This window comes from Bos taurus, chromosome 29, assembly GCF_002263795.3.
Source record: "Bos taurus isolate L1 Dominette 01449 registration number 42190680 breed Hereford chromosome 29, ARS-UCD2.0, whole genome shotgun sequence".
Classification (NCBI taxonomy): Eukaryota; Metazoa; Chordata; class Mammalia; order Artiodactyla; family Bovidae; genus Bos; species Bos taurus.
Window position 1 is genome coordinate 1,314,687 of NC_037356.1, and position 25,164 is coordinate 1,339,850.

A 25,164-nucleotide genomic window follows, 5' to 3' on the forward strand; every position below is an offset into this window, starting at 1 on the left:
CTCGTCGCTGGCACGCAGAGCATGCAGAGCTGTGCGCTGTCATTCCTATTTGCTGTGAAAGCACTCGGGCCTGCATCCGAGCCCCGTCGTTGTTGGAAGGAAAGTGCCCCGGGCATGGCTGGCCGGCCTGGGCTGGTTTGGCCCGCGTGGCCCCTGGGGACTCATAACTATGGATTGCTCGGCGTCGGAGCTCCTTATCTGGCTCCCGTTTGATTTCCTCTCTGCGTCACCAGAGGAAAGGGCCTGGCACGGCTGCAATCTGGGCCTGGGAGGAGTGGGCCGCGGGTGGCCCTGCTTTGGGCTGTCTTCCAGGCCTCCCTCTGTGATGCTGGTGCAGGAGCAGCCGGTCCAGGAGGTGACCTGGGGCCACTGGCACTGCCAGCCCTCCGGGGAGCACCGCTTTAGGAGATAATTACGTGTAAGCAGAGATGGAAATAGAACTCCCCAGTGCCTGGAGCAGCTGCTCCTCTGTTGGATTTCAGGAATTGCCTTGGGGGTGCTGCTCGCTCCCTGCCCCTGCTTCCCAACAGAATACTCACCCGTCCAAAAGAAAGTGGGGGAAGGCCATGCCTCGCCAGGGACAGAACCTTTAAGTGTGTTTTGTGGGATTGTGGTTCCTTCTCCGGAGTTGGTCCTGGGGCTGCTTCCCCAGCCCAGCAGAAGAGCTTCCTTCTTTGCCGGGCGCTCCGGGAAGTTTTGGCCCATGTGGCGTCCCCAGGAGTTGGTGGAGTCTGGCCTCATTTCCGCATTAGAGGCAGAGAGGCCTTGCCCATGGACGGGAGCCAGGCAGAGCCCCAGGGTCTGGGTAAAACAAGCTCCTTGTCCTGTGCCCAGGCACCACTGTCTCTGTGCTGACATGCTCCCAGTGTGTGCCTGCCTGGTTGTCTCTGGCTCTTTGTGACCTCGTGGACTGTAGCCTGCCAGGCTCCTCTGTCCATGGGATTCTCCAGGCAAGACTACTGGAGCGGGTTGCCATTTTCTTCTCTAGGGTATCTTCACCACCCAGGGATCGAACCTGCGCCTTCTGCGTCTCCTGCATTGGCAGGAGGATTCTTTAATGCTGAGCCACTGGGGATGTGCCCTAAGCACCTAGTAAATAAGGACTTGTTCGTACATACTGGATATTGGCCTTGATGGTTTCTTTTTGTTTTTTTTTTTTTCGTGTGTGTTTTTTTTAAACTGGGCATCTGTGAGCTACCTCAGGACCCTGAGAGCTCAGCCTTCTGGCCCGAAGTCGGGACTGGTCTCATCCCTGCAGCCTTGGGGCCGTCACTTGTCTCATGGGCCTGGGTGACTTCCTCCTTACCGGGGGCTGGATGGGACGGCTGTCATGCGTGTCTCCTTCCTGTGCCCCCGCAGCCTGCGGCACAGGCCCCAGGGTGACTTGCCTGCACGGCTCTCCTGTTACTGCAGGAGCTCCCGAGGGCGGGGACATGGTGCGCAGAGCTCCCATGGGCTCCCCCATGGCCCTTGTCTTGCTTGGCCAGACCCCGGGGTCTTGCTCTCTGGGTGAGCGTCGATGGGGAGGGAGGAACAGGTGGCCGGGTTTGACGGATACCTCCCTCCTGGCTTTGGGGGCAGGTGTCCCCAGCTGTTCAGCGTGAGCTCTGTGTTCCTGCCTCAAGTTTCATGCAACTTTTGATCCTTGCCCTGAACAAAGTCCCTTTATTTCTGGATGTAGAGAGAGTTGTTTCTGCAGTTTTGCAGAAAAGAATGGATCATGATGACAAAGTTGACTATATATTATATTCCAAATTTACAAAATATCTATGCTTTGGAAAAATACCATAAAGAATTTTATTTCAGTGGTTGCTTCTGGATTTTAGTATTAAAGGAGATTCTTTTTATCTTTTTGTTTTCAGCATTTTCCATGTTGAGCACATATTGCCCAGATAATAAAAGCTATTAATATTAAAATTACTATAAATAATAAATAGCTATTTATTATGCTTTAGTATGTGCTACACACATAAGAATTGCCATTAAACTTTTATTTAATCCTTGTTATGAACCTGTGAGGTTCTCTAACAATATAAATGCTAGCCCATTTTATTTTATTGTGGTGAAATATACAAAACTTACCTTTTTAACCATTTTTCAGTTCTGTGGCATGAAATATATTCACTGTGAGATCCTTTTTTTAAATTCCTTATTTTAGAAATGAGGAAGCTGAGATTTAGAGAAACAAAGATGCTTAAGGTCACAGAGAGTAAGGAGTCCCGGAAACAGGATGTAGACCCAGGGTGCTGGTACTCGGAGGTCTAGGATCTCTGGTTTGTGGCTGCTGGGTCTGCGATTACCTACCCTGCCCCGCGATCACCATTTGATTGCAGAAAGCAGTGTGTGTGTGTCTCTCCTTTGAAAGCTCTGGAGTTGGGTTTAGTGTGTTTACAGGCAGGTGGGCGGTCACCTGGCTTGGGGCACGAGTGGCTGACATAAGGGACACCGCGGTCGAGGATTTCTCTGCACCTGTTTGTAAAGCAGGTGGAAGTGTGTGTGTGGCCTGTGTGTCAGAGTTCTGTCTCCAGAAGGTTCTCAGTCGTAGGGGCCAGTGGGCTTGAGACCAGAGGGCTGGAGCTCAGATACTTGGTTTCCCAGGCCTGGGCATACTGTGCGAGTGATTTTAGAGAAAAGGCATTGAACTTGGAGTTAGAAGGTCTGTGCAGTAGACCTGGTTTTTACCATGGGGTAGACATGCTATGGCCTCAATTTCCTCATTTCTAAGCAGGCAATGAAAATGCTTGTTCTGCTTGCCTCGTGATCACAGAGGATTAAATGTCATGATGGGGTCAAAGTGCTAAACAAACTAAAGGGCTACCAAGTAAATTTCTGGGATGGGTATTTGAGAGCTCAGTCTGGGAGAGGAGTCTATGCTGCTGATGCTGGAGACCTGGGGAGGGTGGATTTGGAGGTGAAGACTAGCAGCTTTGCTTTGACTTGTTCTCTTTGGTTTTGGCCCTCAGCTTGCTTCCTCCACCGTTGCCTAGTTGGTTAAAGACAGTGTTCCATTGTCTGCCTCGTACTGTATGTTGGAATGCTCTGGGATTTTACTGGCTTCGACTCTGCCAAGGCCCTTGGATTCACTTCCCTGGTTCCCTGGTCTCCTGCCCCAAGGGTCACACCGCCCTAGTGAAATGAATTATAATAGAGGAGGTCTGTTTGGTAGCTACCTGGTGGTTGAAACTATGTGGCAACTTTCCCTGGTCTTCTGTGCCTTTCTCATCTTTATAGCCAGCAAAGTCTGTCTCTTTGTAGTCCCTAATCTTGAGGAGCCAAGTGTGGGAGTGGGTGGGACCTGGAAGACTTGCTGGTGAGGCAGTGGTGGTGAATGCGGTGCTTGCTTCTCGCTGCACCAAGATGCTGTGAAATATCGTGATAAAGAAGACAGGGTCTCAAGGAGCCCATTGTGTCCTGGAGAAGGTATCGATACTCTAGAAACAACTGTGAGGGTGACGGATAGGTAGCTTGAAAATGGACTGTCAAGAGAGATGGTAGCCTTTGTTTAAATGAATGAAAATTCATCATGGGAGCTGGTCAGAGGGGTGCATTGTCGTCATGACTTTGAGACTCTTTGCTTTTTAACAACTGTTTCAATCAGCTGTTTCTAAGCTAAGGTTTCTTTCTGGCCCCTCCCAAGATAATTTCTTGAGCCATCGCTGTTTCAGTGCATGTTTTGAATTACAGGAAAGCTGGGGTGCTGTGCAGGGCCCTGCGGAAGTCAGCGGACCCTGCCCGCCCCCCTGGGTCTGGCGTTGGGAATGGTACTGGAAGACTAAGTAGGTCACAGCGATCTATTTTGAACTGAGTGTGGCTGGGCTGCCTGGACGTTTAATTTCCGGATCAAATATTGTTGGGCTTGTTTGCCCAGGAGGTTGGCAGCGAGCACTCTCTGGTGGGTCGTGTGGTATATTTATAAAGTGTGGAGAGTCTGGAGGTAAGGAGACCTGCCAGCCACTTCTCCGTCTGGTAGGGGCGCCGGTGGTGGAGAGGTTTCAGAATCCTTCCAGAAGGCGAGGGAGTGTAGTTTTCCCCACCCCACAGCCTTGATTTTTCTGAAAATGGTCAGTCCTCATTAACTTCCTGAAATCTTTTTCTTTTAAAGAATGAGATCTAGTTATTACCCAGGGCTGGGTGGCTTCTGCTTATGTTAGTAAGAGCGGCTGGTTGACGATCAAGGCTTTTAGGTGTGTTGTTTCATTTACTCCTCACAACAACTTTGGAAATGGGGAATTACTGTCCCTGTTTTGTAAGGCAAGAATCAGGTGATGCCAACAGACCCGGTGTGTTAGTAGCAGCGCCAGAGATTTGAACCCAGGTCTTTCTGTTTTAGTTTCTTTAAAACCTTTAATTTTGTATTGGAGCATAGCTGATTAGCAGTGCTGTGATATTTTCAGGTGCACAGCAGCCCAGCTACAGTTGTACAAGTATCTGTTCTCCCCCAGGCTCCCTCCCGTTCCTGCTGCCGCATAACACTGAGTAGAGGAACCCAGGTCCGTCTGCCCAGTGTGGCCTCTTGCCTCACTCTACATGCTTTTGGGAGCCCATCTGGGAGCGGGGAGTCGGGTAGCAGCTCCTGGGCCTGTTCAGAGGCAGGAGTGACCTCTCCCCAGAGGGGCACAGGTGTGGGCGCTGGGGCGCCAGCCTCCCGACTCAGAGGTTCTGTGTGCAAATGGAGCCACGTTTCAGGCCAGCTCTCTGATCTGATGGACCACAGAATTGTGGGAATTTTGTTCTTTGTTCGCATTTTCTCCCCTTTCCCTCTTTTTTCTCTGGGTGTTCTTGCCTAAGGCCTTGGGTGAGTGCAGTGGGGCGGTGAGGTCTATGAAGAGACGCAGGTGGTGATGGAGTCATCTCCACCCATTCCTTGGGATGCAGGGCCTGTCCGCTTGGACATCCTTCTGTCCTCGGGACTCTGCTTTCCCTGCGTTTTTGGGGAGTAAACACAAGCTTTCGGGTGTGTGTTTGCCCGTCTCTCTCTGCAGTTCTTCCGCCTGAGCCTCTTGCAGAGCCCCGGCAGTCAGCCTGCTGCTCGAAGTGTCTGCGTTGCGGGCGTGTCGCACTTCTCAGGCGCTGTGCACAGGCTGGCCTCACAGTGAGCCACTGTTGACCCCAGCTCACAGACCGGTTCTTTTTCTTTTCTTTTTTTACAAATTTTATTTGTTTATTTACTGAGTGTACTCAGCCTCTGTTGATGCGTGTGGCCTTCCTCGAGCTGCATAGCTCTGGGGCTGCTCTCCAGGTGCAGCAGCCGTGGCTTCTCTTCTCTGGTTGCAGAGCATGGGCTCAGTAGTTGAGGCATGCGGCTTAGGTGCTCTGCAGCATGAAGAATCTTCCCAGACCGGGGATCGAACACGAGTCCACTGTATTGGCAGGCAGATTCTTAACCGCTGAATCACCAGGGATGTCCCCGGATGGGTTCTCAAGGGATGTCACAAACCTGAGACTTTAGGTTGCATCTGCATAGGCTTCTCTGATGTTTCAGACAAAACATCAGCAGGGGTATTAACTAAAACTCAGTTGTCTTCTGAGAGTGAACATGTGCCCCCTTCATGTGCTGCCCCCGCTGGCAAGGATGCTGTGGGGCCTGGGGGCCACGTCTGGGCCCATCTGAGTGTCCCTCCCAGTCACCTCCTGGCTTTTTACTCAATCTCTGCATCTGTGTTCCCTAAGCCGGGCATCATCATAATATCTGAAGGAGCTGAGCAAATGTAAACGAGACAGCGTACATGAAATCGCCTGGAACTCAACGAACAGGTTACTACTTTCTGTCTTTATTTTAAGCCAGCACGACTTGGAGAGATCATAGACCTTTAGCTCGGGTGCAGAGGCCTGAGACGCTCCCACCGTCCCGAGAGCCTTAGTAACTGACCTTCCTGGTACACTCCCTTCTTCAAAGCGAGAGAGAGAGGATGGAGCATAAAGAGTCCTGCTTTAGCCAGGTATTTTCTAAGGTTTTTGGTTTGGGAGCTGGGTAGCTGACATTTGCTTCATTTGCTGGGACCAGAGCTCTCAGGGTATCCTTGTTAACCACATGGCCACTCTCAAGCGCCCAAGCCCAGTAGTTTAAAAAAATTAAGAAATGCCAAAATAGGATGTTGGAAACAGGTTTTTTTTTTTTTTTTTTTAATTGAAGTGTGATATTTTGGGCTTCCCTGGTGGCTCAGACGGTAAAGCATCTGCCTGCAGTGCGGGAGACCTGGTTTCGATCCCTGGGTTGGGAAGAGCTCCTAGAGAAGGGCATGGCAACACCTCCAGTATTCTTGCCTGGAGAATCCCTGTGGACAGAGGAGCCTGGCGGCTGCAGTCCATGGGGTTGCAGAGTCAGACGCAACCAAGCAACTAAGCATATCACACACACTGGAGATTTACAATGTTGTTTTAGTTTCAGGTGTGCAGCCAAGTGATTCAGTTATATACATACACACATACATACAGCTTAAGATACTGAATGCAGTTCCTGTGATATACAGTCCTTGTGGGTTATCTATTTTATATATAGTAGTCTATATGTGTTCATCACAAGTTCCTAATTTATCTCTTCCTCCTCCCCTTTCCTCTTTGGTAACCATAAGTTTTATTTGCAGTGTCTGTTTCTGTTTTGTAAATAAATTTATTTGTGTGATTTTTTAGATTCTGCATATAGGTGCTATCATATGGTATTTGTCCTTCTTTGTATGACTTACTTCGCTTAGGGTAATCTCTAGGTTCATCCATGTTGCTGCAAATGACATTATTTCATTCTTCTTTATGGCTGAGTAATATTCCACTGTGTGTATGTAACACGTCTTCTTATCCCTTCATCTGTCATGTTGCTCCCATGTCTTGGCTGTTGTAAACAGTGCCACTATGAATAGTGGGGTGCATGTATCTTTACAGTTTCCCTCTTTTCTGGATATATGCCCAGCAGTGGGATTGCTGGGCCATGTGGTAACCCTCTTTTTAGATTTTTAATGAATCTTCATACTGAGAAACACGTATTTCAAAGTATGCACATTGGACACATGAATACTTTTAGTACACACTTATACAGTGACTTATAATCTTAAGATGACTTTTAAAGTCTAACTTTGAGGCCTCTGGCCTCACCTTTAAGAAGACCTACTTAAGCATCCAGCAGATTCAGTCTTATTTTTGACCACCTCATAGGACGCCTTTCATCCTACCCACCCTTCCTTCCTTTTGTAATTTTGATTCTGGACAAATATAGAGCAACTTCCAGAGGAACTGGAAAGGCAATCAGCGATTTTCCATCTTTCGAGATTCCAGTCTTATGATATTTGTCATGTGATGTTGAACAGGTGACCTTACTTCCAGCCTCAGGGAGCGTACAGTCACATCAGGGAGGCAGCGCTGGAGTCGTGACAGTCCTGCTTGCTGTTGCTGTGGGTATATCCAAGGATGGGCTTCCCTGGTGGCTTGGTAAAGAATCTGCCTGCAATGCCGGAGATGTGGGTTCGACCCCTGGGTCAGGAAGATCCCCTGGAACAGGAAATGGCAACCAACTCCAGTATTCTTGCCTGGGAAATCCCATGGGCAGAGGAGCCTGGTGGGCTACAGTCCATGGGGTCACAAAGAGTTGCACATAACTTAGTGACTAAACAACAAGAGCAGACAAGGATGCTTTTCTTCCGGGCTTGAGACTTGGCTTGGAGGCGGTAGTTTCTGATTCTTAATACATTAGCAATTTGTGAGCTGTGGTTTTTTTCCTACTAAAAAAAGTCAGCTAGGATTAAGGAGTGGGCCTTCCAGCATGAGCTGCGCTCTCCCTGGATGCCTGGGTTTCAGTTACACCGCCTGGCCCAGTGGGTTATACGGTCACCTGTTTACCTGTCCATCTGCCCAGCTTGAGGGCGTGCTCCGAGGGCAGGGGCCTGGCCGAGGCCCTGTCATAGCTTAGGCACCTCATGTGTCATGCTTCCTATAGAAAACAGACCTTTCCTCCCTGAGAGGTGAGGTCTGAAGGCGGCCCTTGGTGTGGTGGAGGGGCCACAGGCCCGTCTGCAGCCGCAGAGCTGCCCGCGACCACCGGGGGGCGTCAGGCGCTGCGGGGCGGAGGCCAGGGTTGGGATTCGGGCCTGTCCCACAGGCTAAGCTTGGCCCCCTCCTGCCCGTGTCCTAGGCCTCCCGAGCAGCGGGGAGCAGCGGGGACCAGCTTCCGGGCAGGTGGCCTGCGACAAGCTCGGGGGTGAGTGGCGTTGGCTCCCAGTTTACAGGCCAGAATCTGGAGGACTCGGGCAGCGCGTGGGTGCGGGTCAGAGGACTCCAGGTGCAGGCCCTTGGCCACCCTGGTCACTGCTGTGTCCGTCCTGGGACGTGTGCAGCCGTGCGCATTGGAGTGACCTGGCAGCCTAAGAAACTTAAGCTAGATGTCAGGGCCAGCTTCCTGATTGTTTTTATTTATTTTTAAAATTAGAGCTAAAATAGGGCATTCTGGAGCAGGGCTTTTCAAGCTACCATCCAGAATCTACAGTCACAGAGTCAAGGTAGTAGGTTGACACACTGAAAAAAAAAAAAGGGCTTCCCTGGCAGTGTAGTGGTTAAGACTGCACTCCCAATGCAGGGGGCACAGGTTCGATCCCTGGTTACGGAACTAAGATCCCACATAAACCGTGTGTGTGGTGCAACAACAACAAAAAAAGCCAAGGGACCTAAGAGCATGGCATTAAGAGATACAGACTACTATGTATAAAATTAATAAGCAACAAGGGTATATTGTGGAGTTTTCCTGATAGCTTAGCGGTAAAGAATCCACCTGCAGTGCAGGAGACACAGGAGACAGGAGTTGGATCACTGGGTCGGGAAGACCCCCTGGAGGAGGGCATGGCAACCCACTCCAGTGTTCCTGCCCGGAGAATCCTGTGGACAGAGGAGCCTGGTGGGCAACAATCCATAGGATTGTAAAGAGTCCCACACAGCTGAGTGACTGAGCACACAAGGATATATTCTACAGCACAGAAAATATACCCAATATTTTATAATAATTTTCAATGGAATATAATTTATAAAAGTATTGAATCATTATGTTGTACACCTGAAATGACTGTAATATTGTAAACCAACTATACTCGAATTAAAAGAAAAGGAAAGAAGGTTAGGAAGTGTCAGCGCGTCACACGCAGTCAGGCTCCGTGTGTGTGCATGTGTCCCAGATGACGATGGAAATACACTGCTGACCGGAAATGCCCTAGAGATACAGGGATTTGTTTAGAGCCCTCTAGCTTAGACGGTCGAGTTCTTAAGGGCAGAGATGTTTTCTCTTCCTTTTATGCTCCCTTTATCCAGCTGGTTTGTCTGGGAGAACCGCTAGCATTTTCCCTTCAGACTGGAAGTGAGAACCTGCCCTGCGCTGTCTGAGGAGATGGCAGGGGGGCCTTCCTGGGCTTTGTGCATGAGGGGAGGGAGAGCCCCGCAGGGCGAGGGGGCCGAGGGCTGGGCGCTCACATCTGAGGGGAGGGAGAGCCCCACGGGGTGAGGGGGCCGAGGGCTGGGCGCTCACGTCTGAGGGACCTGGGTTGTGTGCGTGTGTGCGGCCCAGGGCAGCTCCCTTAGCCCTGCTGAGCTTCAGTGCCTCAGTCTTTAAAGCTGGCGGTAAGAGGGGCACCTCCTGCCGAGTGTGGGGGGCATGAGAGGAGAGAGCTTGAGCCAGGGCCTTCACACAGCACTGGGCCTCTGATCGTGTGCAGGAGGCCTTCTCTGCTGCCCTCGTCTTTGTGATGCACATTGAGGATTGTGACTCACGGGGCCTGCAGCAGGTGGCCCTCGTGGAGCTGCAGTTCTGGGACGGGTGTAGATCGTGGAGGGACTGGAAGCCCGAGCCTGCGGTTTGGTTGTGCAGGGAAAGGTCGTGGTGTGGCGCTGGGGCAGGTGTCTGCAGGGAGACATTCTGGTTCTGCAGCTTACAGAGCAAAGCATCTCCATGTACGATGAGATGGCACTCTCACTGTGGTATCTGAGAAGATAAATGGCATTTCTTACAAAAGTCAGATGCTTTTTATTTAATCAAAAAGCATCAGTTTCATTTAATGTCATTTTTTACATTTTGACAATTTTCAAAAATAACTGTTTTCTAAAACTAAACGTAGCCACGCTTATGATTAAACTGGTGATTCTGTGATGTTTTTAGTGGAAGTGCCAAGATCTGGTAAACACTGATTTCTGAAATCACCAACCGGGCCTGGCAGCAACACTATCCAGTCAGAATTAGCTCTGTGAAAATAAATATGGAACTTGTTGAAAGTGCAAGATGCCAGACAAAATCCCAAAGGGACGTGTTTTGGCTCCAGCCTCTAATTTTTCAGGTCTGAGTCTAATCAGTTCTGTTGTCTGGGCTGGAGAGTCTTAAGCCTTCTCACCAAAGTTAAAATATTTTTGTTCTTTATACCCCTTAGTACAGATTGTTTTTTTTTTGTTTGTATTTAATCTTGAATGGCAAGGTGATAAGACAATAAAAACTACCCAGTGATAAGAAGTTTCTGGTGTACATTTTAGTTAAAAATGTGACTTCCTCCCTTGTTTGGAGGCAGTCAAATATTAATATAAGTGTCAAGAGCATGGATTTCAGCTAGACCTAGGTTTCCATCCTTCATGTGCTGCTTTTTTCCCTCTTATTTATTTTTCCTAGCTGTACTGAGGCATAATTAACAAATAAAAAGTGTATATTTTTAAGGAGTACCACGAGATGATTTGATGTACATACACACATTGTGAAATGATTATCGCAATCAAGTAAATTAACACATGCGTCACCTCACACAGTCACCACTTCTGTTGTGTGTGGTGAGAACACTGAGGGTCTACCTCGTAGCAAATTAGGCATTCGGTATTATTAACTGTCGTCTGCATGTTGCACATTACACCCTAGAATGTATTCATCCCATGACTGAATGTTTGTTCTCTCTGACCATCATCTCCCTGCCCCCCACCCCAGCCTTCACCATTCTGTTCTGCGCTTCTCCATGGGTTTTGACTTTTTTAGATTCCACGTATCAGTGAGATCCTGCTGTGGTTTATCTGTTTTTCTGTGTCAGGTTTCTTTCACTTAGCGTAATGCTTTCCAGGTTCATCCATGCTGTTGCACATCTCCCTTTGCTTCTACCAGTAGCTGTGTGACTTTGGGCCAGTAGCTTAACCTCTCTGCACCTCACGTGTGAAATGGGCTAATAATAGTACTGCACGTGCGCTAAGTCACTTCAGTCCTGTCCCAACTCTTTGTGGCCCTGTGGACCGTAACCCTCTAGGCTCCTCTGTCATGGGATTCTCCAGGCAAGAACCCTGGAGTGGGTTGCCATTTCCTCCTCCAGGGGATCTTCACGACCCAGGGATTGCACTGGGGTCTCTTATGTCTCCTGTCTTGGCAGGCATGTTCTTTGCCACTGGCACCACCTAAGTACTGCTGCTGCTGCTGCTAAGTCACTTCAGTCGTGTCCGACTCTGTACAGCCCCAGAGATGGCAGCCCACCAGGCTCCCCTGTCCCTGGAATTCTCCAGGCAAGTACACTGGAGTGGGTTGCCATTTCCTTCTCCAATGCATGAAAGTGAAAAGTGAAAGTGAAGTCGCTCAGTTGTGTCTGATTCTTGGTGACCCCATGGACTGCAGCCTACCAGGCTCCTCCATCCATGGGATTTTCCAGGCAAGAACACTGGAGTGGTTGCCATGTCCTCCTCCCGGGGGTCTTCACGACCCAGGGATCGTACCGGGGTCTCTTATGTCTCCTGTCTTGGCAGGCATGTTCTTTGCCACTGGCACCACCTAAGTACTGCTACTGTCTTATAGTTTGTTGAGGATTGATTGAATGGGATAATATATGTAAAGCCCTCATTGTAATGTTTGCTTGTAAATTCTTCAGCACCAGCACCAGCACCACCATCATCAATACTGTTTAGTGGAAGGCCTTCCAGGAGACCAGGCCTGGCTTTGCCGTTGTTAACAGTCAGTCCTGGATATGTTGCTGAATCTCTCCAAACCTCAGTATTGTTTTCTCTAAAACAAAGGACGGGCACAGACGTCATACACTCCTAGGTCTAATACTCCGCTTTGCAGCCAGGCGTTCTGTTTTTTCTCGGGCCTGAGTGACGTGATGCTGGGTGCCAGGAGAATCCCACTTTATCAAGGACCTGTAGCTCTCTGTCCTGATAACCTTTGTTTTTTTTTCACCTGGATTTTATATTATTCTCAGTGTATGTCTGTTTCCCTCTCCTCTGTCAAATGAGTCCTTGTGCTTTTCTATACTCTTTCCCACGTATTCAGACCATAGGTCTGCCTGGTAGGTGGGAGTTAAGTCTCGACCTTCCAGAAGCTCACACATAAGGGATGTTACAGGTAAGGGCATGTGTGTGCATTTGTGTGTGTGTGCTGGCATGCGTGCTCAGTCATGTCCAACACTTTGGGACCCTAAGGACTGTAGCCACAAGGCTTGTCTGTCCCTGGAATATTCCAGGCAAGAATCAAACCCGTGTCTCTTGCTTCTCCTGCATTGGCAGGAGGATTCTTTACCACTAGTGCCACCCGGGAAGCCCACTTTGCTGTTGGCTTTTAAGTCACGTCTGTATTTGTCTTTATCACGTTCCCCAGTCCAAGCACTGGGCCTGTCTGTATCTGAAGCGACCAGGCAGAGCCACTCGTGAGAAAGGAATGACTTTTTTTTGATTCATAATAAGCTCTGGTTTGAACTTTAAAGGGCTTGCTAGAGCTAATCTGGGAGTACTTCTGCCTTTGGCACATGCATCTTTGCTAGACTCTGCTTTGGCCCCCGCTGGTGTTTCAGGTGTGTCTGTGGGGAGCCACGCACAGCGAGCTGACTGGGTTGCGGTTTATGGACCCCCTGCCCCCGAGCGCCGCTGGCGCCCCTGCCTGTCTCCTGGCTCGCCGCCGTCCCCGTCACGCTGGCGTTTTGCTTGTGTCAGAAGAGTCGGTTTGTCATTTGTGGTTAGCTCACTCTGCCTTCAGCGAGCTATTTTCTTCTTCACTTAATTTAAAGGTGTCGACGTGGCCTCTTCTGGTGCAGCCCCTCCACGTTTCCGTCTTGCCACTGGCCATCCTGCTAAAGCGTTGGTGGTGATCAGCCGCATGAGAGCCGGTGAGGCAGGTGCAGAGAGGCTGCGTCTGTGCCCTGGGCCGCTCGCGGCTCGCTCTGAACAACAAGAATTACATATCTTAGCTTTCTCCTGCTAGTGTTCTTAGCCTTTTAAGAAGAAGTATACTGTTTCGGTTCCTTGTGCCCAGACTTCAGCTTATTGAAAGAAGGGGTGAGACTAGATAAACTTTTTTTTTAAACTTCTTTGATCTCACTGAGGTTTTGCATTTTGCTTTCAGTATCCTTCTGGCTTTTCTTTGTAGCATTTCCTATTTTCAAGACATGTAAAAGAGATCCTTAAAAGTTAAACATAGCATTACCATGTTGTTGTTTAATCACTAAGTTGTGTTTGACTCTTGCGACCCCATGGACTTTAGCCCACCAGGCTCCTCTGTCCATGGGATTCTCCAGGCAAGAGTACTGGAGTGGGTTTCCATTTCCTTCTCCAGGGGATCTTCCTGACCCAGGGGTCAAACTCGCATCTCCTGCACTGCAAGCAGATTCCTTCTCATCTGAGCCACCAGGGAAGCGCCCAGTAAATACCAGCGTTTCTCTCTGGTCTGTGGAGAGAGACAATGAAGTGGCCATAGCTTAGGAAGAGAAGCAAGATGCTGGAAGCAGAGAAGTGGGGGTGATTCCAGTGACCCAGGTTTAGGTTAGACCACTGAGAAAAGGATCAAAAGCTCCCACTTCTTGGATTGCTTTTAGAAGTCATCATAACCCCGTGCAGCCAGTGGAACCAGCTACAGCAAAGAATATTTATGAAGCAGCAGTGAGGGTGAGAGCTGTATTTAATGAAGAAGAAGGAAACCCCCGGCGGGCTGCAGGGCCCCTGCCCCTCCACTTCCTTCCCTCCCACGGGCCCTGCCTTCTGTGTTGGCCCTTTAGTCTCTTCAGAGAGTTGGGCCCTTGCCTTCATCTTGGTTGACTTGGGTTTGTGTTTCTGATTTCTGCTTCCTTCCTGAGAAGCAGGGCCTTTAGTTGTCACCTGGGCAGAGAGGAGTAAAAAGTCGTGGACCCAAGGAGAGACCTTTCACTCAGCTGTAGGGAGTCAGAAGGGAGCTGGGAGGCAGGCCTGGCTCTCGTTGATGAAGAAACATGGTTTCTGTTTCATCCTAGCACAAAACTGTGGTGTGGAGATCTCTCAGTTCAGTTCAGTTCAGCCACTCAGTCGTGTCCGACTCTGTGACCCCATGAACCGCAGCATGCCAGGCCTCCCTGTCCATCACCAACTGCCGGAGTCCACCCAAACCCATGTCCATTGAGTCGGTGATGCCATCCAACCATCTCATCCTCTTCTCGTCCCCTTCTCTTCCCACCTTCAATCTTATCCAGCATCAGGGTCTTTTCAAATGAGTTTCAGTTCTTCACATCAGGTGGCCACACTATTGGAGTTTCAGCTTCAACATCAGTCCTTCTAGTGAACACTCAGGACTGATCTCCCTTAGGATGGACTGGTTAGATCTCCTTGCAGTCCAAGGGACTCTCAAAAGTCTTCTCCAATACCACAGTTCAGAAGTGTCAATTCTTCGGAGATGTCTAGTTTTAGAATATTCCGTGGATGTAAAAGGGTGCATTGATTTATCTGAATTCTGTTTGCACTAAGCATCTTTACTGCACAATTAGCACCTTATTCTACACTGGCTGTTCTTTACTGTTATTGCTTTACAATTTAGTGCCCAAATAATGTCAGCTGTGGTGTAGAATGAGTGGGATTACTGGACTTGGGATCTGAAGAGCAGTGGCTTAGCAGTTGTGTGTGCAGGGTTTCTGAATACTTATGTTTATGGTGTTATTTCGTCTGCCTTAAATAAGCCTTCTTCCTTTGTTGGAGACTGGTGGACTCTTCCTGTTTTTCTGGGGAAGCACCTTTCCTCTGTCTGAACTTGGGACCTGCCGGGAGTGGTTCTTGATTTGTCCCTGTGCTGTAAGTAGACCCTTGACCTACTTGGGCCAGGCAGGGCTCCCCTTGAATCTTTTTTTTTTTTTTTTAGTAAAAGGGAAGAATTTATTATGAAGCCCCAGGTATCTCACTCCAAGGCAGTAATTGCAGTCATGTGGGCTTGCCTGGTAGCTCAGATGGTAAAGAATCTGCCTGCTATAATATGGATGACCTGGGTTCGATCTCTGGGTCAGGAGGATCCCCTGGAGGAGGGCCTGGCAACCCCCTCCAGTATTCTTGTCTGGAGAATCCCCATGGACAGAGGAGCCTGGCGGGCTCCGATCCATGGGGTCACACAGGGTTGGATGTGACTGAGCGACTACCACACTAACAGTAGGATGTTAAAATGGTTTTCTTTTCCTGCCTCTGTTTATCCGGAGCTGCCAGTGTGGGGCTGTTCTGTACCATTGCAAACTTGAGGCAGCCTCCTGTGTGGAAATTACAAGGGGAAAGCATGACTTTTGGACCCCTCAGCCAGGTCAGAGAGATGAAGGGGAGGGCTTCAGACGTGGAGAGGATGTGATGATGGGACGCCTCTGGGGGCCATCCATCCCCCTGTCCCCCACCCAGCACAGTGCTGGGGAGCAGGGAGGCATTTCAGACTCACCCCCCTGGCATCCCGAACTCCAGGCCCCAGAGCCTTTCCTTCTGAGGTGGTGGGCGGGGACGCGGGCTCCGCAGTGCCGGCTTCCTGTCTGCAGGGTAAGTCTGGGCCGTCCAGGGCGGGGACGAGGACGCTGCGGGGTGGGGGTTGGGGGGGACTGGGAGCCCTGCTGCCCGGGGCGTCTTCTTTCTCCTGTGACCCTGCTGCTCAGAGCGCTTTCTTTTGTAGCTTATAACCAGGTCCTGAGTCACAGGAACTGTGACCGTCGGGGACTCACTGAACGTCTTAGTCTTGTTTTGTTCTCACCCCATGGTTACTGAGATGCTCAGATGAAGTCATGTATGTTGGGGAGTTGGGTAGACTGAAACACAGCAGATATGGAAGCTGTTGTGCGTTTTGTGACTGTTTTACTAACGACCTGACACTAATAATTTGATTAGTCTGAGCGTAGTTTCTTAGTTTAATTAAACACTCTTTAAAAAATTTTTTTTAATTAAAAAAATATATTTTTTAGCCATGCTGTGAGGCTTGTGGGATCCTAGTTCCCCAATCGGGGATCAAACCTAGGCCCCGTTCAGTGGAAGCATGGAGTCCTAACCATGACCCTCAGGGAATTCCCTAAACGTTCTTTCAGAAACAAGTGAGGCCATTAGTACATTCCATTTTTTTTTTAAGTGATAGAGTTAAAAATAAGCTTGACTTGACCTATGTGCTGGTAGGAGATGAATGAATGAGTCTTGATAAACTGTGGCTTTCTCAAGCCTAAAAAAGCTTTCTGTGAGTTGAGCCCTGCTTAGGTCTTTGGTGAGTATTGACTGTGGACTCCATATCAGATGGGCTGTTCTCCAGACCCTGTGCCAGGGAAAAAGAGGGCGGAAAATTCAGAGTGATTGTGTTTATTTGACTTTGGAGTTAAGTAGCCTTAGGTCTGAATTCCAGTGTTGCCACTTACTCAACTCTGTTGTCTCTTTGAGCTTCAATCTTGTCATCCGTAAAATGGAAATAATAATCCCTACCCTGCAGATTGAAGATTGCAGGAGATGCTGCATTTAAGGTCCTTAGTTGTGCATTGTATATGGTAGGTGCTTAATAAATATAGCTGTTACTATTAAAATGACAGCTTTAGTAATGGTTGCAACTAAAGGGGGTAAGACTAGAAAATCTGAATCTGAATTTGCACTCCAGTACTCTTGCCTGGAAAATCCCATGGACGGAGGAGCCTGGTAGGCTGCAGTCCATGAGGTCGCTAAGCGTCAGACATGACTGAACTACTTCACTTTCACTTTTCACTTTCATGCATTGGAGAAGGAAATGGCAACCTGCTCCAGTATTCTTGCCTGGAGAATCCCAGGGATGGTGGAGCCTGGTGGGCTGCCATCTATGGGGTCGCACAGAGTCAGACACGACTTCAGCGACTTAACAGCAGCAGCAGCAAACGTAATCAGTATAAAAACCAGTCAGTCAACGGCTATTGGGTGCCTCGTCTGTGCAAAGGATGGGGGTGTTTGCATAAGAAGATGTGTATTACCATTCCAGCTGGTTGGGGGAACAAGTCACATACATGTAAGAAAATAGGTAACCTCCAAGGAGCTGGGCTTTGGAGGATGGCAGAGGATCGGAAACAGAGGCACGCCTGAGAAGGCCTAGAGCTGATGGAAAAATACAGCAAGGGGAGTGAAGAGACGAATCCAACATCCAGGGTGACCTTGGAAGAGGTCGAATGACATACACACGTTACCCCCCATCTTTCCAGTTTTATTTTTCCTATGTCTTCCTGATTCCCTCCCTGACCTGCTTAATACCTCCCATAATTATGATGAAGATCCACACCCGTCTCGCATTGCGGAGTTTTCACAGTTTTTTGCAGGTTCCTTTTGTCTGTGAATTTCTTGGCCCACATCCTCAAGTGACCACAAATTCTGGCAGGTTCTGTTTGTCTGTCCCATCTGCTGTACCTTATCTTAGTGTCCTGAACTGTAAGTGGCCTTTTTGGGGTTTTTATCACGTTGAATCACTGAATTGAGCACCTCCCAGAGGCAGTGGGCTGGGCCGCGTGCTGGGGAGGCCTGGGAAGTAGAAAGATGCATGACCCAGGGTGGTCCCTGCCCCGAAGCAGCTCGCTTAGTGGAGGAAGCAGATGGGCAGACGGACTCTAATTGAGTGTGTTAGTACTTGATGCTGGGCGGACAAGGAGAGATGTTTGGCAGGAGCCCTGGGTCCCCAGGTCCTCCATCACTCACTGTTCGTGGGCGAGTTCACAGAGGCTGTCCACCTCCACAGCACAGTCTGGAAAAACTCATTCGGCATCCATAGCTGTGGTTCTGGTGTGAGATCTCTCCGCCTGGTTCCCTGCTTGGTGGACTGTGAAGGCCCCCTTTGTCCCCTCACCCTGTCTCCTGGCAGGAGGTTTAGACCCAGTGTCTCCTCTCTCCCTCCCCTCCCGCAGACCCACTCCTGCTCCCCGCCCTGGGGCTCCCCATCTCAAACAGCAACATTGCAACATTGCGGTAGGAATGAGGACCCCTCTGGGGCTGAGAGTGGGCTCTCGTCTAACACCTGGAAATGAAGTTTCGCAGACACACGTGCCGACAAGGCAAGAGGCTTCATTTGCGAAGGGGCGCCCGGGGAGGCAGGAGGACTGCTCCGCCGTGTGGCGTGCAGGCTCGGGCTTGATGGTGCTGGTGAGTTTCCCCCTGTCTCTGGCCAGCCCTTCTGACTCAGGGTGGTTCCTCCTGCCGCACGTGGTGTTGAGCCCAGGTGGATGCCAGCAAGGAGGATTCTGGGAGGTTGGACACTGGCTTCTCCTCTCTCCTTTTGACTTCCTCAAAGTCTTTTGTTTGGTCGTAGCTTGTTCGTTGGAGAAGGCAATGGCACCCCACTCCAGTACTCTTGCCTGGAGAATTCCATGGACGGAGGAGCCTGGTAGGCTGCAGTCCATGTGGTCGCTCAGAGTTGGACACGACTGAGTGACTTCACTTTTGCTTTTCACTTTCATGCATTGGAGAAGGAAATGGCAGCCCACTCCAGTGTTCTTGCCTGGAGAATCCCAGGGACGGGGGAGCCTGGTGGGCTGCCATCTATGGGGTCACACAGAGTCGGACACGACTGAAGCGACTTAGCAGCAGCAGCAGCAGCTTGTTAGGACCTGCTATTTAAGATAACTCCTGCAAGTGGTCACTACGGTGTCTGGCCAGGGTGGGTGTCGGTTTTCCCCCAACAACGTCATCATCCCAGAGGACTGAGTCATCTGACACCCCCTCCCCTGTAACCAGTCACCCCAAAACTATCAGCTCTGTCTCCTCCATTACCATTACCCAGGTCCAAGCCCTCGTCTCCAGCTGGAGGTCAGGACCCCGGTAACGGGGTTCCGAAGTTAATCCAGAGGGTCTCTGCCAATATTAAAAAAGAAGAAGAGATAGAATGGGAGGAAGGCATGAGAGTGGAATACACATAGTCAGGTTGAGTTTTATGAAAGTTGTGTATAGTAAGAGTTTTACAGAGAAAGGTTGACGCCATGAAGCACTTTATACACGTTGACTTATTTCTCCACAACAACTGAAGTCATGGTGTCGTTTTTCCTGTCCTTGACTTACAGGGGAGGAACTGGACTGCAGGAAGTGGAGAAACTGACCAGGGTCAGACTGGAAGCCTGCATCTCAGAGACGCTGCGTGGTGTGTGTGTGTGTGTGTGTGTGTGTGTGCGTGCGCGTGCGCGCGCTTGCTGGGTTGCCAAGTAAAGTGTCTTTCTCACTCTGCAGGTTGTGGTGAAAACAGAAGTTGGGCAGTTTCTGTTTGACAGACATCTGAACCTGTTCTCTTGTCCTCTCCCCCCATCCGACCTGCATCCTTGCAGCCTGGATGCTCCTGGTCTCTGTCACAGGCTCCAGCACTTTTGGGAGGGTGCTCAGTCTGTGTGGTCACAGGGCCTGTGAAGCCTGATCCTGCTGACCTCCTCATCTCGGAGGCTTTGAGAGAACAGAACTCCCCACCTGGCAGAAGAGAAAACTGAGGCCCAGGAAGTTTGAGAAACTTGCCAACCTCTTCTGTTCTCAGAGCATGCCGTTCGCATTTTCCTTACAGCTAGCCTATGGATGTTTGTGGGGTTTAGGTTTTCTTCTTGTTGTCTTTTTTGTTTGCAGCACTGCAGGATCTTCCCCAGCCAGAAACCAAACTTGTGCCCCCGGAGTCTTAATTACTGGACTTCACTGGACTGCCTGGAAAGTTCCTTGATTTTTGTTTTTGATTTAGAAAATAATGATTATAAGCTCCTTGAGAGCAACTTCTAACAGTTGTCTTGTCTGGTGGTCTGGGTTTTTGACTGGCGTGATCCATCTTTTCCTGGGCGAGACTCTGGTCGTCCAGTTAAGGATCCCTGGCCTCTGCCTGTGCTGGACTCTGCAGGAGTCTCCTTCCTTGTTGAGTGCTTTGTGCCCGCTCCCCCAGCAGCTCCCCAGCCCCCGCCCCACCCTGGAGTGGATGGAGCCCACAATCTGGAAATAGGAGCTGATTTCCTCCCAGCTTTTGAGTTGGGAAGACTTCTGTCTGTCTTCTCTGGGCTGCATTCATTTCCCCTCTTTACTGCTACGGCTTACTGCTCTTTACTGCTCATTTATTTTTACTTTTCAGCCTTGCCCAAAGTGCACCTTGATTTTGGTATCTTTAGATCTTTAAAGCCCTGTACTGTTACTGATGATTTCCTTCACTTTGCAGAATTCTAGTTGGTTGCATGTCTATTTTGCGTGACCTTGCTTCTTTCCCTTCTGTTGTTAAATTTTAATACTTTTCTGTTCCTCCTCTTTTATAGGAATTTGTATTTCATGTTTTTTAGATTGTAGTAATGGACCTTCAGTGTCCTGCAGTCTGCCTTCCCATCAGACTGACTGGCGTTTAGAATTGTATGTTCATCGAGTAGGGGTCAGCTCTATGGTGTCCTTGCTCTTTCTTTGGCAGGCACGTCTGTTGCATCCTCTTGGTGCTCCCCACTCCTGCTGGCTCTTGTCAGATCAGCCCTGAGCCCTCACCACAGTGGGGGCCACTGCGGGCCCTCCGGCCGCCTCTTCACCGTCCCCTCCCCTCCCCCCACAACCAGCCGCTCTCTAACTTTTCATTTCAGGACCCCTTTTAAAACTCTTAAAAGCTAGTGAGATCCCCAAAGAGCTTTCAGTTATGTGGGTTATCTCTAGCAGTACTTATAATATTAGAAATTGAAGTTGAAAAGATTTTGAAGTGTTTATTTAAATTAGCTTAAATATAGCAGTAATAAACCCATTACATAATACAGATAACACTCTTAATGAAAAATAACTGTTTCCAAAGCAGGAAATGAAGGGCAACATTGTTTTGCTTCTTTCCAGATAACTTTATTGCCTGCCTTAATGGGAGACAGCTGGACTCTCATCAATGGTTTACCTTCATTCTGTTGTAGTATGTTGTGTGTGTGTGTTTTAAAAATTAGAAAAATTAATTTTTGGCTGTGCTGGGTCTTCATTGCTCTGTGGCTTTTCTCTAGTTGCGGGGGCCTCACTTCGTTGCAGCGCACAGGCTGCTCATTGCGGTGGTCTCTCCTGTTGCCGAGGACAGGCTGCAGGGCGCATGGCCCGGAAGCGGAGGTTCCGGCCCTCTGGGGCGCAGGCTCGGCCGCTGTGGTGCTTGGGCTTTGTTGCTCTGCAGCACGTGGGATCCTCCCAGATCGGGGATCCAACCCGTGTCTCCTGCATTGGCAGGTGGATTTCTCTCCACTAAGCCACCACGGAAGCCCTGTTGTGTTTTATGTATGAAGAAAATACAGCCTTACCTGGATATAGTTGGAAAAGGGAGGAATGTTTTAACAACCTATTCAGTTAATTGTGGATAGTCTTTGAAACTATATCAGAGCTTGACAAGTGGTAGTTTCTTCAAGGTTTGTTGCAGCATAGAATCTGAAATCTTATATCAAAGAGTTTCTCATATTCTGTTACATTAAAATCTTTTGGTCTGTCTTGCATTTGAAAAGATCTTTTATGCATTTTGCAGCATCATGCGTGAGTCATTTGGATAACATCACATTAGTTGCTGTCACTACCGCTCTCCTCTGAAAAGCCTTAAAGTATTGAAAGACTCTAGAGCTCATAGTGGCCAATAGAGTTTTTCCAAATTTTAATTTTTGCTTGAAAGCTCAAATTTTTCTTTAGTAACAAATACTGTCAGTTTTCCTTGAACTAACAAGCTCCCTTTATTCATTCTGAAAACACCCAGATCTGAGTCACTGTAGCTTTTCTGTCAGTCATTCTTTCAAGTTAAATGGCATTCAGTGGAAGAGTGGCCAGTTCGGCTTGCCGCTCCGTTGTATGAGTGCTTTTTCCTGCCAAGAACCACCACACTTGGGCTTGTAGCAGAAGTGCTGTGTGTGCTTCTCGTTTTGTCACGGGATAGTAAAAAGATACGTACTCAAGGTTAATATTTAGTGGAATTAATAACTTTTAATGCTTCCTTTAGTATATTCTTAGATGAAATTGATCTTTTTTTTTTTTTAAACTGTGAGAGTGTGGTGGTGGAGATTACAGTGACGGCTATCACAGTCAGATGCCACTGCCTTATTACTGGCCAAGGCTCCAGCCATTTTCCCCACCATTGTGTTTGCACCATCAGTGCAAATGTCACACAAGTGAAGATAGTCTTGACCTGGCAGCACCCCCAGAGAGGGTCTTGGACCATATTTTGAAAACCACTGGATAAGACCAATGTGTGCACAAAACCTCTGCACATTGGACACTCTTGCTTCTCATCTGCCTGGAAAACCTTCTCCCTTCCTATGAGTGTGTGCAAATACACACACTTATACATATATACATGTATGTAGCTATATGTGCATGTCTCTGTCACTTCAGTTAATATTGGTTCTACTCATCACGTGTTCATGGGTCTCTTCCAGTAGACAGTAGGCCGTGAGCCAGTTTTCACATTTATCTTAGGTGGTGATAGCACCAAGTATCATTCCTATTAAATATTAACTTGTTTAATGTTGCCTGTCTTCATCACCCTTATATTATTTTTGTTTCCAGGGCTTAATAAATGTTTTTTGAACCAACAAAGAATTGGGTTACTGTTTTCCCAGGGTTTTCTTAGAATGTTGGTTCTCTTATATCAGCAAGTATTAATTAAGCATGAAAGGGCATCTGTGGTTAAGTTGATTTGGGAAGTTCAAAATGTGTTTAATTGAAGGCTTTCATGTATTCTTCATTGTATGATGTGCACTGTGAATTTTTAAGTGGGATGGGAGGCTACAGAATGTACTATTTCTCACCAGTTGAATAACACATGAAACTTTTCTTGGCATGTCTCACAGGATTAGGTTCCTTGGAATTTTCTTTAGGAGATAATTGTGTAAACTGCCTTTTTGAGTTTTTACAGATTAGTAAATTGATTACACATGTTTATTCATGCGTTAATTTATACCTTGTATTTAGTACTTCTTAAGGCTAGACACTGGTAGATTTAGGCATTCAATGGCTAGCAAAAAGAAAAAATACTTTGAGAAAATATTAATACACTACTGTGTGGAGTAGATGGTCAAGTGGGAGGTTCAATTATCATCAACTGATCCCTGCAAATTACAAGTGTTATGTTGATGGTGTGTTGGAAGGTACAGTTATCTCTTGGTACCCCTGGGAGATTGGTCTCAGGACTCTTGCAGATACCAGAATCCCCAGATGCTCAAGTTTCTTGCATAAAATGACTTAGTATTTGCATAAAACCTGTGTACGTCTTCCCGTATACTTTAAATCTATAGATTATTTATAGCACCTTCCCGTATACTCTAAATCATCTGTAGATCCTGTGTAAATAGTCATATGTGTGCTTGGTTGCTCAGTCATGTCCGACTCTTTGTGACCTCATGGACTGTGGCTCGCCAGGCTCCTCTGTCCATGGAGTTCTCCAGGCAAGAATACTGGAGTGGGTTGCTATGCCCTCCTCCAGGGGATCTTCCCAACCCAGGGATTGAACCCAGGTCTCTTGCACTGCAGGTGGATTCTTTACCATCTGAGCCATCAGGGAAGCCCAGATAGTCATAAATACAATGTAAATGCTATGTAAATAGTTGCCAGTATGTGGCAAATTTGTTTTGCTTTTTGGGACATTTTTGAAATTTCTTTTTTCTAATATTTTCCATCTGCAGTTGGTTGAATCCGTGGATGTAGAACCTGCAGAGACAGAGGGCGGATGGTCCATAGTGCTAAAGCATTTGCTTTTTGTTTTTCTCCTTCTCAAACCTCCACCGGGCCTGTTCAGGCTTCCCTGTCTGCATTTTGCTGCTGCTGGCGTTCTTGGGATCCAGAAGGCTGATGAAGAGGCTCCGTAATGATGGGGCCTCACCTGGCCGTGTCATTGGAGGGGATGGCATGTTGGAGACTGGGCCTTTAGAAATGTGAGCCAACTTCCTCTTAGAGCCTGGCATGTAGTAGCTTCGTGTATGTTGATTGGCTGAACAGTCAGTGAATAAGAGTGCTCAGAGACTAAAGGATAAACTCCACACTGTGATCCCATCAACCCCGTGCCTGATCTTGCTCCACCATAACAGGGTGGGCTGAATAAAGCCATGTACCTGCTTTTCACGCCCCTCGGCTCTGACCTGGCCTGTGTTGTAGGGAACCACTGACTCTTCAACCTTTTCTGCCATGCAAAACAAAACATGAAGCATGCCCTCCTTTCTGTGTTGATCCAGTTCTGACCATACCTTGGGAGAAGATGTTAACACACTCTTGATATGAAAGTATTTAATCAAAGGATATGATGTTGATACAGTGAAATTGGCCTTTGGTCCTCTGACTTCCTGGACAGATGATAGCAGGAGGGTTTTGCAACAGAATGGGCTTGGAGTCTGGACTTCAGTAAGATTAAGCGCGTGTTTAGTGTGATGTTTTGCTCTGTGAAGTCACCCACAGAGAAGGCAAACATTCCATGTTTAGTAACCAGTCCTCTTGGTTCTTGGCGTGTGGCCCATGCCAGTTTGGGCTGCTTGGGCTCTGGGAACGAGTGGACTTCTCCCAGTGCTCCCCCCTCCCCACCACCTCGTGTGGATGGATAGATAGGAAATCATGCACCCACTCAGACTGTCCTCTTCTTTCCAAGCCTGAAACTTCTTTAGCCACGTCATGGTCCTGCCAGAGTCTGAAAACTGGTAGGCTTTAGAGAGGCCGAAGGTCGGCTAGAGTCTCTTAGGAGATGAAATGCACCCGGGTGATTGGTTTCTTCAGGTGTTGCTCTGAGACCAAATTAGGAAAATCCTCAGGGAGTTTTCTTGATTTTTTTTTTTTTTTTTTCATTTTTTTGATTGAGTTAGAGTTGCAGAAGTATCATGAGTTGCTAATTAAAAAAGTTTTTTTTCATTTCTTTGTAAAAGAAATTCACATTAATTGTAGAAATTTGGAAAACTATCAAAAGACATAATGCTGAAAATTACCCATAATTTCTAGTATTCAGAGATAATCACTACAAAACGTTTTGTTGTATTTGCATGCATTTTATATGCATAATTAAGATCATTGTGTATAAATTTTGATTTCCCC

General features: G+C 48.2%; 1 protein-coding gene across 13 annotated transcripts in view; it reads left to right on the forward strand.

Annotated features, from left to right (window-relative positions):
* The window catches only part of SMCO4 (single-pass membrane protein with coiled-coil domains 4), a 75,280-nt gene that overhangs the window by 12,106 nt on the left and 38,010 nt on the right, over window positions 1-25,164 (forward strand). Inside the window, exon 3 of one of the 13 annotated variants that reach the window (XR_009493322.1) lies at window positions 11,358-25,163. The exons of the other annotated variants lie outside the window; for them this stretch is intronic. The gene's annotated coding sequence lies outside the window, so the exon portion shown is untranslated. Of the gene's footprint in view, window positions 1-11,357; window position 25,164 lie in introns of those variants that run through there. 13 annotated transcript variants of the gene reach the window in all.